General features: G+C 37.1%; 1 protein-coding gene and 1 pseudogene across 8 annotated transcripts in view; one reads left to right on the forward strand and one right to left on the reverse strand.

The window, feature by feature from the left end:
• PXDNL (peroxidasin like) overlaps window positions 1–16980 on the reverse strand; it is a 432031-nt gene that overhangs the window by 242433 nt on the left and 172618 nt on the right. The gene's annotated exons all lie outside the window — the stretch shown is intronic.
• Window positions 1383–4823, forward strand: LOC119866693 (annotated as a pseudogene).

Raw genomic sequence — 16980 nt, forward strand, 5'->3', positions numbered from 1 at the left:
TCCTAAGATTTGCAGAGCACTGCTAGCCTCCATCTAAGGACCACAGTTCCCATTAAGTGCCTCTCTCCACACGACTCTTTGTATGTCCAAATCTATGTCTAATATTTGCTCTCTCCCATTACCCCTTCAGGGGGACAAAGTCATGGGATAAGGCTAGGAATGAGATGTATTTTTCTGTGTATTTTCTTACACCTGCCCAAACCTTTGTAATAGTCCCTGAATTGAATTGTCTTCAGAATGCCCAATTTTTGTGTGCCATTATTTCTTGTCAGATGCTGCCTGATACAGTAATTATCTCCATGATCCAAATAAGACTTCCCAAAAATCTAAATTAAAGCTATGGATAGAAAGAAGAATGGTCTGGAAGATTAGAGGTAAAATTAATTATAGTTAATAAGCAATCGAATATAGGAACATAAATGAATATCAAAGGTTACTCCCAAATTTCAGATCTGGATTACCAGAACAATGGCATCATCACTTAGCAAGAAAGAAAATATGGCTAGAGGGATATGGAGATGCTGAGTCGGGATTGGTCATGGGTTAAGTCTGGGGGAGGCTATTATTGAGGTGTCTAAACACAGACAGTTTGACTAAAGGCTATCCCAATTTTCTTCAACCTCTTTATATTAAATAAATGCGTTTGAAATTTAAAAGCCATATAATTTTATTTGACCCAATTTTTGAAATCAGATGACACTAAATGATGGCATATGTTACTGTATATTTGGACATTTTAATCTGCAAAAGGTTAATATGAGATACCCAAAAGATAGTGCAAATAAAGCATATAAATGCTCTATCAATCTCTTTTAATTAATTTTAAAATTAGAATCACATTCTTTAAGTATGATGCTTTTCTATTGAGTACCACAAGTTTCTTGGTTCTCTTGATGTCATTGGAAGCAGCAACACACAAAGAATACTAGACTTTCATCCAGTGTTCACATGTGCCATGTAGTGGCTGGGAAACTTAAGAAAATATATGTTTTAAAAGATAATAATTTCCCGATCAGTCAGTACTAAATGGAAATATAGCAAATGTTAGCAAGACAATGTTCTCGAGTTTTGGGATTTTGGTTTAGGTTTGATTCTTTATGTTTGAATATTCTGCATTTTACAAGATCTCTTGTAGTAAATATGCATTTAGTTTATAATGAAACAAGCGTGCTTACTTAAGAACATAAATGACACATGGTTTTAAGAAATGCCTGTTAGATGTAGTTCTACTGTTAACAATGGAAAGGGAAAATAAAGCCAAGAGGGTTTGAAAAGCGTCTTCTTTCCTTCTGACTCTAGTGGTAAACACACATTCCACACATACATATACACACAGTGAAGAGTCTTCTATCCCAGCCCTTTTCAAATACAAAGATTTCCAAATGGTTGTGAAAGATCTTTTGAAAAATAATCCCACCATTTTGAAATTCACTGCCTCCTTCTTGGCTGCCAAGTTCCAGCTCCCCATTGAGTTACTATGTGATGAAAATGGTCTTCTGAGCCCCCAGGTGCTGCCTCTGTCTACAAAAGCTGCCAATCACCAGGCTCTCCATATGGCAGCAGCAGGACTAAAGCTAAAGGGCAAAGACACCAGTGATTACCAAAGCAGAGAATCGGCCAAAAATAGGGAACACAAACAAAGCAAAGTCAGAAAGGTGAGGCTGTACAATCTGAAAGTCAGCAGGTATTGGCATTCGGGACAAAGTCCATTTTCGTGGACTTCAATAAACCAAACAGTAAATGAGAAATTGAATAAAAACCTGCCTGATTGGGATCCCTGGGTGGCGCAGCGGTTTAGCGCCTGCCTTTGGACCAGGGCGCGATCCTGGAGACCCAGGATCGAGTTCCACGTCGGGCTCCCGGCATGGAGCCTGCTTCTCCCTCTACCTATGTCTCTGCCTCTCTCTCTCTCTTTCTGTGTGACTATCATAAATAAATAAAAAAAAAAATTAAAAAAAAAAAAACCTGCCTGATGGATTAATGGATCCTGCAGAATCAGGATGCAACCATATTCTAAGAACCAGGCACTCTAAAATCACTACTATATTCCTTTGGTAAACCTTATCTGCTTTTAAAGATAAAGGTACAGTAGTCTCCAACTATCAGCCAACTGTTCACATTTTAGTTCCCCTTTCAGCTGAAAACTCATTCAGAAGTGAGTTCTCAGATTAGAGTTCCTGAGAATACACATCCTGGTAGGAGGGACCCCCGTTTAAGGACAGTGCCTGTGCCTCTTATGGGGAAGAGTAGGGCTCTGGAGGAGAGTAACTCTGAAATCAAGAAGAGGGCGCTCCCAGTAGGAACTGATGATTCATAAAGAGTGGCAGTAGGTAACAGTGGTTAAAATTTGGTGTTCTGGACTCATGAAGATTCAATTTTGAATCCCTTTTGGTACAGATCCAACAGTACCATCTTAGCTTGCACAGGGTGGGAAATAATGATGCCTTACCCTGTATAATTACGATGAGGATTGAACTAGTATAGCCTAGTCCTTAATGAGTGCTCAAAACAATGTTAGTGGCTCTTTATTTAAAAATGAGTAAATCTCCTGGGTTCCAACATTCTTTTATACAGGTGAAAGTTCTAGTATTTCTTGTATATTTCGGGAAATATTTTTAGGGTTGGAAGCACAATCTGAAGCATTTGATCTATAATAGAGATCAGATTTCAGAAATTTTGCCATGGAAACCTGTTTGTATTTTTAATGGAAAACTGAAAATGTACTTTTTGAACATAATGATGCTACAAAGAAAAATCTGGATGAAATGTGTCATTGAATTGAAAGTAACAGCTGAAGACACACGGCTGATAGCCAATATTTTTGAGATAAACTTAAGAAATTTTCTATATTTTGAAGGGTTCAAAAATGCCTTTAATCCTGGAAATGGTTAAACTCAATATGCCAGATGTAAAATAAAAGATTTTCCCCATTTGCTATACAAAAACACTATAGTTTATTCCCAGAGTGTTTTTAGGCAACATATTGCAAACATTTACCCCTAATGTCTTGCCTGTTGTTATTTTCTTGGAATTCCAGATATTACAGAAGTCCAATTCATGGGGTAACCATGGCATTTGCATATTTGCAGCTGGAACTTTCTTACAACTCAGTCATTTAGAGAAACAATAATAGTTTCTCCTAACAACTAAATAAATTACTTTTGTGTATTTTGTCAGGACAACATATTTCTGCAAACTTCTAAAGAAATGAAAATTAGATTGCTAAATAGTAATATAGTTTACCCTTTAGAGTTTAGTAATAGTTGATTCATGAGCATAGTTTTCATGACATTGCTAATATATTGTAAAATGAATAAAAAATATTTTTCTATCTCACTAATTTCTCCTTTAAAAAATTTAGTAGGAACATATATCAAGTATATCTGTATTCAAATGGATTTTATAAACATTGCTCTCAAATTTTCTGTTTCCATGTATGAGTATATATTACAGATTTCCACACATCATAAAGTTGCTACTAATCTATACATTTTTAGATTGCTTTATTGCAACATACAAGCATGCATTCTGTATAAGATAAATGGAACAATAACATCAGTTGGTATCCTAAAACCATTGAGCATTTAAAAGTAGTTTATTAACTTCCTATTATATATTCATATAAAATCTTATTGAGAAACATATGATGTGCTAATATAATATTTTAAGACCATATACATATGTGTACATATATTTGAATATATACCTGATGAATGATATAGTACAGCAGAAATACAGACTTGGGAGGGCATGACGGACAGAATTATAAGATGTCACCCCACTGGGACACCTGGGTGGCTCAGTGGTTGAGAATCTTCCCTTGGCTCAGGGCGTGATCCCAGGGTCCTGGGGTTGAGTCCCATATCGGGCTTCCTGCATGGAGCCTGCGTCTATGCCTCTGTGTGTGTGTGTCTCATGGGTAAATAAAGAAAATCTTAAAAAAAAAAATGTCCCTGGATCTATTCTCCAGGGATGAGACTTGGAATATGATGATATATCATGCTTATGATTGTATCATCTTACAAATGAAAAAGGAATTTTTCAGATGGAGTTAAAGTTATTAATCAGTTTACTCAGAATTAATCAAAGTGAGATTGTCTGGGCAGGCCTGATGGAATCACATGAGCACTTTTATAAATTTAAATTCAATTAATAATGTATTATTGATTTCAGAGGTATAGGTCAGAAATTCATCAATCTTATATAACCCCGAGTGCTCATTACCTCAGGTGCCCTCCCTAATGCCCATCACCCAGTTACTCCAATCCACCCACCCCTCCCCTCCAGGGACCCTCAGTTTGTTTCCTGTGATTAAGAGTCTCTTATGGCTCTTTGAGGAAGGCCTGGTGGCAGCCAGAGCCGGAGCCTAGGACTCCCTGCTCCTGCTCCGGACTCACTGCTGTCCGCTCTCGCTAAGGAGCCTCGGTCAGGAAGCCGTACTGAAGCCATGGCATTAAAGACACCGGGAAGACACCCATGGAACCGGAGGTGGCGATTCACAGAATTAGCATTACTCTAACAGCCGCAACATAAAATCTTCGGAAAAGGTATGTGCTGACTTGATCAGAGTTGCGAAGGAAAAGAATCTCAAAGTGAAAGGACCAGTGCAGATGCCTACCAAGCCTCTGAGAATCATTACGAGAAAGACTCCTTGTGGTGAAGGTTCTGAGATTTGGGATTATTTTCGGATGATCCACAAGCGACTCATTGATTTGCACAGTCCTTCTGAGATTGTTAAGCAGAGTACCTCCATCAGTATTGAGCCTGGAGTTGAGGTTGTAGTCACCATCACAGATGCTTCAATCAACCCTTTTTTTTTTTAATTTTTTAATTTTATTATTTTTTTAATCAACCTTTTTAATAAATTGATTATCTGTTGTTAAGTCTTGTTGACTTTCATTCATCATACCAACGAATTTTAGGAATATAGAGTTGTGCTGTTCAACCTACTCTACCTTTGGAGTAGTTCGAATAGTTCATTCTTGCCTTTGTTTCCCTTGCCTTTGGCAATGTGTCTAAGAGGTTGAGGCCGAGGTTACGAAGGTTGCTGTTTGTGCTGTCTTGGATTTTCATGGATTCCTGTCTTGCATTTAGGTATTTCATCCATTTTGAGTCTATTTTTGTGCATGGTGTGAAGAAATGGTCAAGTTACATTCTTCCACATGAGGCTGTCCAACTTTCCCAATACTATTTATTGAAAAGACTGTCTTTTTCCCAGTGGATAGTCTTCCCTGCTTTGTCAAAGATTAGTTGACCGTAGGGTTGAGGGTCCATTTCTGGGTTCTCTATTCTGTTCCATTGATCTACTTGTTTGTTTTTGTGACAGTACTGTACTCTCCTGATGATTACAGCTTTGTAATACAGCTTGAAGTTAGGCATTGTGATGCCCCCAGCTTTGGTTTTCTTTTTCAACATTCCTCGTTATTTGGGGTCTTTTCTAGTTCCATATATTTTAGGATTATTTGTTCCAACTCTGTGAAATATGTTGATGGAATTTTGATAGAGGTTGCATATTGAATGGATAGATTGCTCTAGTAGCATAGATATTTTAACAATTATTTGTTCTTTCAATCCATGAGCAAGGAACATTTTTCCATTTCTTTGTGTCTTCCTCAATTTCTTTCATGAGTGTTCTATAGTTTTCTGAGTATAGATCCTTTGCCTCTTTGGTTAGGTTTATTCCTAGGTATCTTACAGGTTTTAGTGCAATTGTAATGGGATCAACTCCTTAATTTCTCTTTCTTCAGTCTCATTGTTAGTTTATACAAATGCAATTAATTTCTGTGCATTGATTTGATATCCTATTTTGCTGGATTCCTGTATGAGTCCTAGCCATTTTGCAGTGGAGGTTTTTGTGTTTTCCATATAGCATATCCTGCCATCTGCAGAGTCAGAGTTTGGCTTCTTTGCCAATTTGGATGCATTTTATTTCTTTTTGTTGTTTGATTGCTGAGGCTAGGACTTCCAGTACTATGTTGAACAGTATTGGTGACAGCGGACATCCTTGCCATGTCCCTGACCTTAGGGGAAAAGCTCTTAGTTTCTCCCCATTGAGAATAATATTCACTGTGGCTTTTCTTATATGGCTTTTATGATATTAAGGTATGTTCCCTCTATCCCTACACTGTGAAGAATTTTAATCAAGAATGGATGCTGTATTTTGTTGAATGCTTTTTCTGCAACTACTGAGAGGATCATATGGTTCTTGTCCTTTCTTTTATTAATGTAGCATAACATCTTGATTAATTTGAGGCTGTTGAACCACTCCTGCAGCCCAGGAATAAATTCCACTTGATCACGGTGAATAATCCTTTTAATGTACTGTTGGATCCTATTGGCTAGTATTTTGGTGAGATTTTTGCATCCATGCTCATTAGTAATATTGGTCTGTAATTCACCTTTTGGTGGTGTCTTTGTTTGGTTTTAGGATCAAGGTAATGCTGGCCTCATAGAAAGATTTTGGAAGTTTTCATTCCATTTCTATTTTTTGAAACAGCTTCAGAAGAATGGGTATCAATTCTTCTTTAAATATTTGGTAGAATTCCCCTGGAGAGCCTTCGACTCTTGTTTGTTCGAAGATTTTTGACTCCTGCTTCAATATCCTTGCTGGTTATGGGTCTGTTCAGGACTTCTATTTCTTCCTGTTTTAGTTTTGGTTGTTTATATGTCTCCAGGAATGCATCCATTTCTTCCAGATTACTTAATTTGTTGTCATATAGTTGCTCATAATATGTTCTTATAATTATATTTCTTCAGTGTTATTTGTGATCTTTCCTCTTTCATTCATGATTTTATTTATTTGGGACCATTCTGTTTTCTGTTGGTAAGTTTGGCCAGGGATTTATTGATCTTATTAATTCTTTCAAAGATCCAGCTCTTAGTTTCATTGATCTGTTCTCTTCTTTTGGCCCCTATTTCATTGATTTCTTCTCTAATCTTTATTATTTCTCTTCTCCTGCTGGGTTGAGGCTTTATTTGTTGTTCTTTCTCCAGTTCCTGAGGTGTAAGGTTAGATTGTGTATTTGAGACTTTTCTTATTTCCTGAGGAAGTCTTGTATTGCTATATACTTCCCATTTAGGACCACCTTTGCTGCATCCCAAAAGTTTTGAACAGTTGTGTTTCATTTTCATTTGTTTCCATGAATTTTAAAAAATTTTTCTTTAATTTCCTGGTTGACCCATTCATTCTTTAGTAGGATGCTCTTTGACCTCCATGTATTTGAGTTCTTTCCAAATTTCCTCTTGTAATTGAATTCCAGTTTTGAAGCACTGCAGGCTGAAAATATGTAGGGAATGATCCAAATCTTTTGGTACTGGTTGAGACCTGATTTGTGACCCAGCATGCGATCTATTCTGGGGAATGTTCCACGTGCACTCAAGAAGAATGTGTATTCCATTGCTTTAGGATGGAATGTTCTGAAAAGATCTGTGAAGTCAATCTGGTCCAGTGTCATTCAAAACCTTTGTTTACTTGTCAATCTTCTGTTTATCATCTGTCCATTGCAGTGAGTGGGCTGTTAAAGTCTTCTACTATTATTGTATTATTATTATTATTGATGTATTTCTTTAATTTTGTTATTAATTGGCTTATATACTTAGCCACTCTCATGTTAGGGGCATAAATATTTACAATTGTTAGATCTTCTTGTTGGATAGACCTTTTGATTATGATATAGTGTCCTTTCTCATCTCTTAGTACTATGTTTGGTTTTAAATCAAATTTATCTGATATAAGGATTGCCATGCCAGCTTTCTTTTGATGTCCAGTTGCACATAAATGGTTTCCATTCTGTCAGTTTAAATCTGGAGGTCTTTGGGTCTACAATGAGTCTCTTGCAAAGAGCATATTGATAGGTCTTGCTTTTTTTTTTAAATCAGATCTGATATCCTATGTCTTTTGAATGTAGCAGTTAGCCCCTTTACAATCAGATCAACTACTGAAAATGTGACTTTAGTGCCACTGTATTACCTGTAAAGTCTTTGTTTCTGTATATTGTCTCTGTTCCTTTCCAGTCTATGTTATTTTGGGGATCTCTCTTTGCTTACAGGATCCCATTCAATAATATTTCTTGTAAGGCTGGTTTGGTGATCGCAAATTCTAGTTTCCATTTGTCCTAGAAGCTCCGTCTTTCCTTCTATTTTGAATGACATCCCAGCTGGATAAAGTATTCTTGGTTGCATATTTTTCTCATTATGCACCTTGAATACATCATGCCAGTCCTTTCTGGCCTGCCAAGTCTCTGTGGCTGCCAGTCTAATATTTCTACCTTTGTAGATTAATGGACTTCTTGTCCTGAGCTGCTTTTAGGATTTTCTCTTTGTCTCTGATATTTGCAAGTTTCATTATTATATGTCAGTTGTTGACCCATTTTTATTGATTTTGAGGAGGTTCTCTGTGCCTCCTCGACTTGGATGCCTGTTTCCTTCTCCAGATTAGGGAAGCTCCACTCTAAATTGCTCCAATATACCTTCTGCCCCCCTCTCTTTTCTTTTCTTCTGGGATACCAATTATTCTAATATTGTTTTGCTTTATAGTATCACTAAACTCCTCCCTTATGATCCAGTAGTTGTTTATCTCTCTTTTTCTCAGCTTCTTCATTCTCCATCATTTTCATTTTTTGTCTTCTATATCACTAATTCCCTTTTCTGCCTATCCTAGCAGTAAGAGCCTCCATTTTTTATTGCATCTCATTAATAGCCTTTTTTATTTCAACTTGATTAGATTTTAGCTCTTTTATTTCTCAAAGAAGGGAACCTATAGTGTTTTCTATGCTTTTTTCAAGCACAGCTAGTATCTTTATAATGGTTATTCTGAACTCTAGTTCCAATATTTTATTTATGTGCATACTGATTAGGTCCCATACAGTCAGTATTGTCTCTTGTTATCTTTTTTGTGGTGATTTTTCCATCTTGCTTAATTCTGTTCAGGGAAGAAAAGGTGAACAAGAGAACAAAACACAAAAATGGCAACAATCACCCCAGTGAAATATACATAAAACAAATCAGAAGAGACTCAAAACTGAAAAAAAACTTAAAAAGAGAAATTATAATCAGACAGGTGAACAGAATAGAACAATACTCTGGATCCTGTGTGTATTTTGGTCTCATTGTTAGAAAACTAGATCCCAAAATTGTAACAAAAGCAAAACTTATACATGTACAGAAAAAATTAAATACAATGAAAGGATAGAATATAACTGTAAAAATGAAAATTAAAAGACAAATAAAAAACAAAAGATAAAAATGAATGTAAGCAGAACAGAACAAAGCAATACACTATATCCTGAGTGTATTTTGGTCAGTTTGCTTTTGGTTTTGTTTTTGTTTTTGTTTTTTTTGTTTGTTTGTTTGTTTTGGTCAGTTTGTTAGAAGAAAGTACATCTCAGAATTGTAAAGAAATAAAACCATGTATATAAAAAATAAAATTACATACCTTGAAAGGATATAATTAAGTGTAAAGATGAAACTTTATAAATATTTTTAATAAAACAGTAAAAAGAAAACAAAGAATAGAAAAAGATGAAAAAGAAAAAGAAAAAAATGCAAATATGATCAGACAAATGAAGAGAACAGAGCCATATACCAGATTCCGGGTATAATTTGGTCTGTTAGAAGAAAGTGCATCCCAAAATTGTAAAGAAATAAAAAAAAAAAAAAAAATATATATATATATATATATATATAATATATATAAAACTCAATGAAAAGATATAATGTAACCTTAAAAAGGAAAATTAAAAAAAGAGTTGATAAAGTAAGAATTTGGTTGAAAAAAGAAGGAGAAAAAAATTAAAATTTAAAGACTAAAGAATCATGGGGGAAAAAAGCCATGAATTCTATATGCTATCTTCCCCTTGCACTGTAGTTTTGCAGCTCTTAATGACTGATAACCTTGGTCTTGGCTGGATCTTTGTTGCTAATCTTCTGGAGGAGGGGCCTGTTGCATTGATTCTCCTGTCTTTGCCTCAGGTGGAATTGCACTATCCTTGCCAGGGGGCCAAGCTAAGTAATCTTGTCTAGATTGCTCTTTGTGCCTTCTGTTTCCAGAAGGCTTTCCATGGAGCTTTAGAAGACCAGAGTGTAGATGACAGCCTTCCAATCTCTACCTGGGAGCTGAAAGCTCAGGGCTCCACTCCACAGTGTACCCTCAGGAAAAAGCAGTCAATCACTCCTGTCTCCCTGTTCTCTGTCCACACTGCGCTCACGCACCCTGTGACTGAGCATTTCTATCTGTTTTACGTGACCCTGTTTTGACATGACCCCAAACCCTGCAGACTCCTGTAGTGTGCTTCCTGGGGGAGGAAGGAAGATCTCCCTGGTTCTGCCAATTGTTGGGCCTGCATGGAAAGGAGTCACCTACTGTGCCCAGGTTCACAGTTTATGACAATCCTGAGCTGAAAGCCCACTCTTGGGCTCCCTGATTACAGCTGGCTTCCCTGCTCTGATGCCTGGGAACTCTGCCACATTCAGGCACCCCTGCCCTTCCTGTGACCCTAAGGATCTTGAGTCCACACTGTCCCACCCAGGATTCTGCCCCACGTTACCCGTTACCACCTGAGCACCTTTCAGGCAGGGACTTCCATCACCGGAGCAGATTTCTAAAACTTTGGATTTTGTGCTCCGCTGCTATATCACTCCCCTTCCACCACCCATAGTTTATCTTCCCATATATCCCTCAGATTCACTTCTCTGCACCTCCTAACTTGCATAAAGTGGTCACTTTTCTGTTTGGAGAGTTGCAGCTATTCTTTTCTTAGATATCCAGTTGAGTTCTCAGGTGTTCAGAATGATTTAATAGCTATCTAGCTGAATTCCTGGGACCAGACAAAACTAAGGTCTCTTACTGCTCCTTCAGCTTGGATTCTAATCTCCTGCTTAGCTCTTTAAAAGTAGAATTTTCTCTACTTCCTACTTCCAGCAGAAGGGGAAGTCAGAGAGACTCAAAGCATAGAAGTATTTGGTGGGCCATTGCTGGCTGTGAAGATGGAGGGGGGCCACCTGCCACCAGAGACGGGCCTCTAGTAGCGGAGAATGACTCCCAACTAACAGCCAGCAAGAAAACAAGTACCTCAGTCCTACAACTACCTGTATCTTGAATCCTGGGACAAACTGAATGAGCCTGGGAGCAGGTGCTTCTCTGGGGCTTCCAGAGGACAGCTCAGCCATTGATACCTGGCTGACAGCAAAACCTGCCAGACCTCTGGCCACAGAACAATGTGTTTAACAGTGGGCATTGCTTTAAGCCAGGTAGTTTGTGGTAATTTGCCATGCTATAATAGAAAACTAGTACAGAGAAATATTTTATATAATTTGAGATTACATAAATGCCTGACAATGTAGCAATAACAACCTGTTTGTTAAATAATTTGTATTAACATTAGAAATCAGCTAGAATAAAGTCTTACATTATTATTATGATATATGAACTCTCAAGAAGGAAAAGACTAATAAAAAATGAACACAGGGCAGTTAATTTGCATAATAGCCACTAATGGTAAGATGCACAGGTAGCAGTAGAAACACCTTGGAATGAAGACTTAAGGGAATCAGATTTTAGCCCTGGCTCCAGAACTAAGTGGCTAATACATACAGCCCATCTGGGCTTCAATTTCTTCTGCAAAATAAGTTGGGTGTACAGACATATTTCTAATAACAGATAAAGAAAAAATCAAGTCTCAGACCTCTGGAGGGAAAGAAGCTAGGCTCACCTGCCTCTTGCCTCCTGCAGTTCAAATGTCTGTTATGCCCTGCCCCCTTCCTCCCAGGCACCAAACAGAAAGTGAGGGATAACCACGTTAGGGTGCTTCAGCATCCCACCTCTGAGCAGGAAGACAAGGGGGTTTTGCCCCCTGCCTCACTCCATGTGCCTATGCAAACCTCCTCTTCTTAATACTAAACCTGTAATCTTTCTGTAATAAGAAATACAAGACTTACTGTGCTTCCTGGATTGAAACTTCAACTCTTACTACTAAAAAGGGCTTCCTTGTCTTCTCTCTAGCTATATCCTCTGAGACAGAGAGGCTCCCTTCCTCTTTCCCACTCCGGGGGGAAGTCACTCCACAGCACAGAGAAGAGGTAGAGCAACCCACTCTGGGCCTAACATGGGCTCTAACATGGAGCTGGCCTGTGTTACCTCACCTTTTGTACTTCCTATATCCTGGGATCACAATAGGACCTCAAAAGACTATTGAAAAGATTAAACTAATCATATATGCAAAGCATTTAGAAGAGTTCATGGTAACCATCTAGTGTTTGCTCTTTTCATTGTGACTCCGGGCTGCTTCGCTCTCCCTCTTAAAGTATATGCTTGCATGCACATGCGAGTGTTCATTTGGCACCTAGCATTTAATCACACATTCTCTGCCAATGTTTCAACCACTACAGTTGCATATATCTTATCTCCTCACTTTGTGGAAGGTGCCAGAGGGCTTTCCTTCTTTCCTAAGGGTGGGCCACAGCACCTAGCACAGAACCCTCTGCACACCCAACTCCCTCAGTGCCCTTGTAAGAATAGATAACGCACAGTCACACCCTTTCGTTGTGTTTTTTCCTCTCTTAAACTGTTCATTTTTTGTTTGCTTGTTTGTTTATTTTTTACTCTTTGGCCATTTTGAGAAAAGGATGCAATAAAAGATGCTTATAGATTTAACACTTTACAGAAGGGAAATCCACATATGTAAATAGCCTCCTTTTTCCTTGCTAGAATCTTATCAGCCCCAGAAGCATAAAGTAAACCAGAAGTGATTCCAAATACAGCCCACTCCCAGTGAAGGAAGTGCAGACCATTTGGATCAGCAGAGGTTGCCCATTCCCCTGTGACTGGGTGTGGGATTTATCTCTCTGAAGCAAGTGCCTGGGACCTAGGCCATGAAAGCAGAAATGAATCCATCTCAAAGGTAAGGAGAAAATAGTCAGGTGTTTCTTCCCCCCACTTTGGCCATGAGAGAAGTATTTATTACCAAAACTATTTTAGTAATACTATGTTTGAATTTAGCATTTTCACATTATTTCTAATAATGGCACTCTTACTGTAATCATTTTATGTTTCACTGTAGAAAATATTTACTTTTGTTTTCAGTCCACTGAGTAGAAAGAGTATCTTCTAGGGACGCCTGGGTGGCTCAGCGGTTGAGCGCCTGCCCTTGGCTTAGGGCGTGATCCTGTGGTCACTGGATCAAGTCCCACATTGGGCTCCCCGCATGGAGCCTGCTTCTCTACCTATGTCTCTGCCTCTATGTCTTTCATGAATAAATAAACAAAATCTTAAAAAAAAAAGAAATAATATTTTCTAAAACAAACTTTCATACCATAAATAAACTAACACAAAGGTGATTGTCAGCATTAAAAATAAAGACATCAATGAAAAGGTGGTGATTGGAAGCCTGTTCTACTTTACCATGTCTTTCTGATATATCTATGCCATCTATGCCCTCCTTTTCTCAAAGTGGACTCAACATTATTAAATGTGACATAGGCAAGGGCTCAGAGGTTCCCAGTCTGAAAATTATTTTAAAAGTGAATCTAAAATCAAGCAGTCAAGATAAAACAATTATTTTATGATTAGTGATGATCATTACCCATCATCCATTATTGTATATATATCTTATTAATAAAGCTTTTTAAATAATCAAAAATTTAAATGTTAAGTAATGAATGATTAACATGAGCTTTAAATAATTTAAATTTTGAAATAAGTATTATGAAAAGTTATCCACCATGGCCTAGATTTATTCCTAAATCCTAGAAGATATAAAAATAATAAAATATAATACATAGAAACTTGAAAAGTTACTGAAGGTACTTGAAAAAGCACTGTACAAAATGGTAATAGAATTTGGAGAATACATAATAGAATTTGGTGTCAGAGTGACAAGGTACTAGTTATAGTGCTTGCCCGTCACCAGGCTTTCCATTTCGCATGAGAGTGCCTGCTTTATCAGGAAACTGCTCGAATACTTAGGATACTAAGGACTAAAATAGATTAGACTCCCTTATCCAGAGCAAAAAAAGTGATACATGATTTTAAAATATTACTTTTATAAATTATACAACACTCATGTGATTTCTAACACCACCATCATCAAATATTTATAAAGACAAATATTAGCAAATAGATTAATCTTCAGGCTAACCCCAAGTTGATCAAATCACTAACATTTTACCACCATCTGTGTAGATTACTTAAGATTCACTTAAATTGAAAACAGGTTTAATAAAATATTAAATACATAATGATATATCATGCTGTGATATCATAAATATTAAAATGTTACATATATAATGATTTTTTTCTAATGGAGAAAAATCTGTTTTTCTGTGCAAAATGTTAAGGCCTAAATTTCATACAGTGCTCTGGAGGGAAAGCAGGAACAAGAATAAAATATTTTGATTAGAATATGGTAGCACATGACTAGGATTGCTTATAGGTATAACTGGATTGAGAAGTTTGGAAAGAACAAAGTAGCAAGTTCTAGTCTCACAATTGAAAAACAGAAAAAGAAAACAGAAAAGCTCAGCATTGAAATGATTTTCTGGCTTTAGCCCAATAATAGCCTGTCTTTAAAATATTTATTCAGAATAGATTTTTTTGTACTTCCCTTAGAAGAAACTGTGATCTGAATTCTATCGCTCTTTTCTTCTTTATAACCAGACTTGCTAAACAGCCAATCAAAGATTTAAAGGTTTTCTTTGAATATCCTGCAGTCTTTGAGCCTTTCCAAAATAATGAGCAAATTAGGATTTCATTGTATCATGCCAGAATTAAGGCCTTTGTGGCCAAATGTCTGTCATAAAGCAATACCTTTGAAAACTCAACAAAAAGTGCAATTTTAAAACCTAATTTTATTTTTTATGCTAAAAATGTGCTAATGTGATCATGGCATCAAATGACCTGAATTAATGAGAAGACAATAACAAGAAGAATTTTATCAAAGAAAACAACTAGAACTAACACTTATATAATACTATCTGCCAGTCACTGTTGGGAGAGTTATCTACCTACCTACTCATCTATAGGAATATAAACCAAGACAATCTTCAGCAACTTTCATTCTTGCTGATATACGAATATAAAAACTATAGTTCTGTTATAAGAAGCAAACCATTCCCTACCTCAATCCATTTTTCTAAAACCTCGTTTAATAATGAGGGTGCTGGGGCAGGTTTACCGCCGCCTTCAGCCCAGGGCCTGATCCTGGAGACCCAGGATGGAGTCCCACGTCTGACTCCCTGCATGGAGCCTGCTTCTCCCTCTGCCTTGGTCTCTGCCTCTCTCTCTCTCTCTCTCTCTCTGTCTCTTTCTCTCTGTCTCTCTCTCTCATGAATAAATAAATAAAATCTTTAACAAAAAATAATGAGAGTGCTCTGACTCTGAGGGTAGTAGCTAACACTTGGCTGACATTCTGTGCTCCTTCTTCCTTGATCATTTATGTGTATCTTTCATACAACTACTGCTCTGTGGAGGAAGATAACTTTCCCAGGTAAATATATGCTCAGAATCTCCAAACGTTCAAGCTTTTTGTCATTGGTTCTTGCAAGTGTCAAAGGTAGATTCAGTTATGGCGACAAACATTCAAAATAGTGGATCTAGTAAAATGTAAATAATGACCTCTGTTAAAAGCCAGAGTTTGTCATTGTGAACCAGAGTCAATTTATATTTTAATAAATAATTTAAACAATCAAATCAGTAAACCTAGCAAAACCTAAATAAAAGCCAGTCAGTTTGCCATTGTGAACCAAAGAGGCTGTTTTTTGCTATCAAAAATTTAAAGGATGATATATGTAGAACTAGCATATAATTTAGCAATTCCACATCTGGAGACTTATGTAAAGAAAGATTTGCAACAGCACCGAAGGACGTATGCTACGTGAAATAAGTTAGAGAAAGAAAAATGCCATATGAATTCACTTATATGTGCAATCTAAAAACCAAAATGAACAAAACAGAAACAGATTCATACTTTATTTTTTTAAGATTTTATTTATTTATTCATGAAAGACATAGAGGATAGAGAGAGGCAGAGACACAGGCAGAGGGAGAAGCAGGCTCCATGCAGGGAGCCCAACGTGGGACTCGATTCCGGGTCTCCAGGACCACGCCCTGAGCCAAAGGCAGGCACTAAACCACTGAGCCACCCAGGGATTTCCCGAAACAGATTCATAGATACAAGAAATAAACTGTTGGTTGCTGGAGCAGATGGGGATTGCACAAAAATAAGTGAAGGGGATTAAGAGGTACAAACTTCCATTTATAAAAGAAATAAGTCATGGGAATGCAAAATACAGCATATGGAGCATAATCAATAATATTGTAATAAGTTTGTGTGATGACAGATGGTAACTAGACTTATCATGGGAATCATTTCGTAATGTATAAAAATATCAAATCACTATGTTGAACATCTGAAACTAATAGGATATTGTATGTCAATTATATTTAAATTTTAAAAATATATTATCCCCCCCCCCAAAAAAATCCTTTTTTAAGAGTGAGCAATGGCAGAAATAACCAAAGCTGTCATTATGCAGGCTGTGTCCACTTAAATCTTAGTGGTTTCCACTCACATTAGCTTTGCTGTCATAAAGTTGCTCTGCCACACTTATATTGAATCCATATTGTCTCATTATAGAAATTAACAAACTCATAAGAGCACAGAAATAAACCTTCATACTTATGGCAAATTGATTTTCAACAAAGCTGCCAAGACCATTGCTTTAGATTGAATTGTGCTCCACCCCCCTTTCCCCACCCCCACCTTCATATGTTGAAGCCTTAATCAATCCCCCAAGGACTGTGTTTGGAGATAGGGTTTTGGGAAGTAATTAATGTTAAATGAGGTCTTCAGGGTGGGTCCTAATCCATTAACATTAATGGGTTTATAAGAAGATTCTCTTTCTCTGTGTGTGTGTCTCTCTTTCTCTGTCTCTCATTCTCTCTCTAAGGACACAGTGGACACAGAGAGATGGTGGACATCTACAAGC

Source organism: Canis lupus, chromosome 29 (genome assembly GCF_011100685.1).
Source record: "Canis lupus familiaris isolate Mischka breed German Shepherd chromosome 29, alternate assembly UU_Cfam_GSD_1.0, whole genome shotgun sequence".
Taxonomy (NCBI): domain Eukaryota; kingdom Metazoa; phylum Chordata; class Mammalia; order Carnivora; family Canidae; genus Canis; species Canis lupus.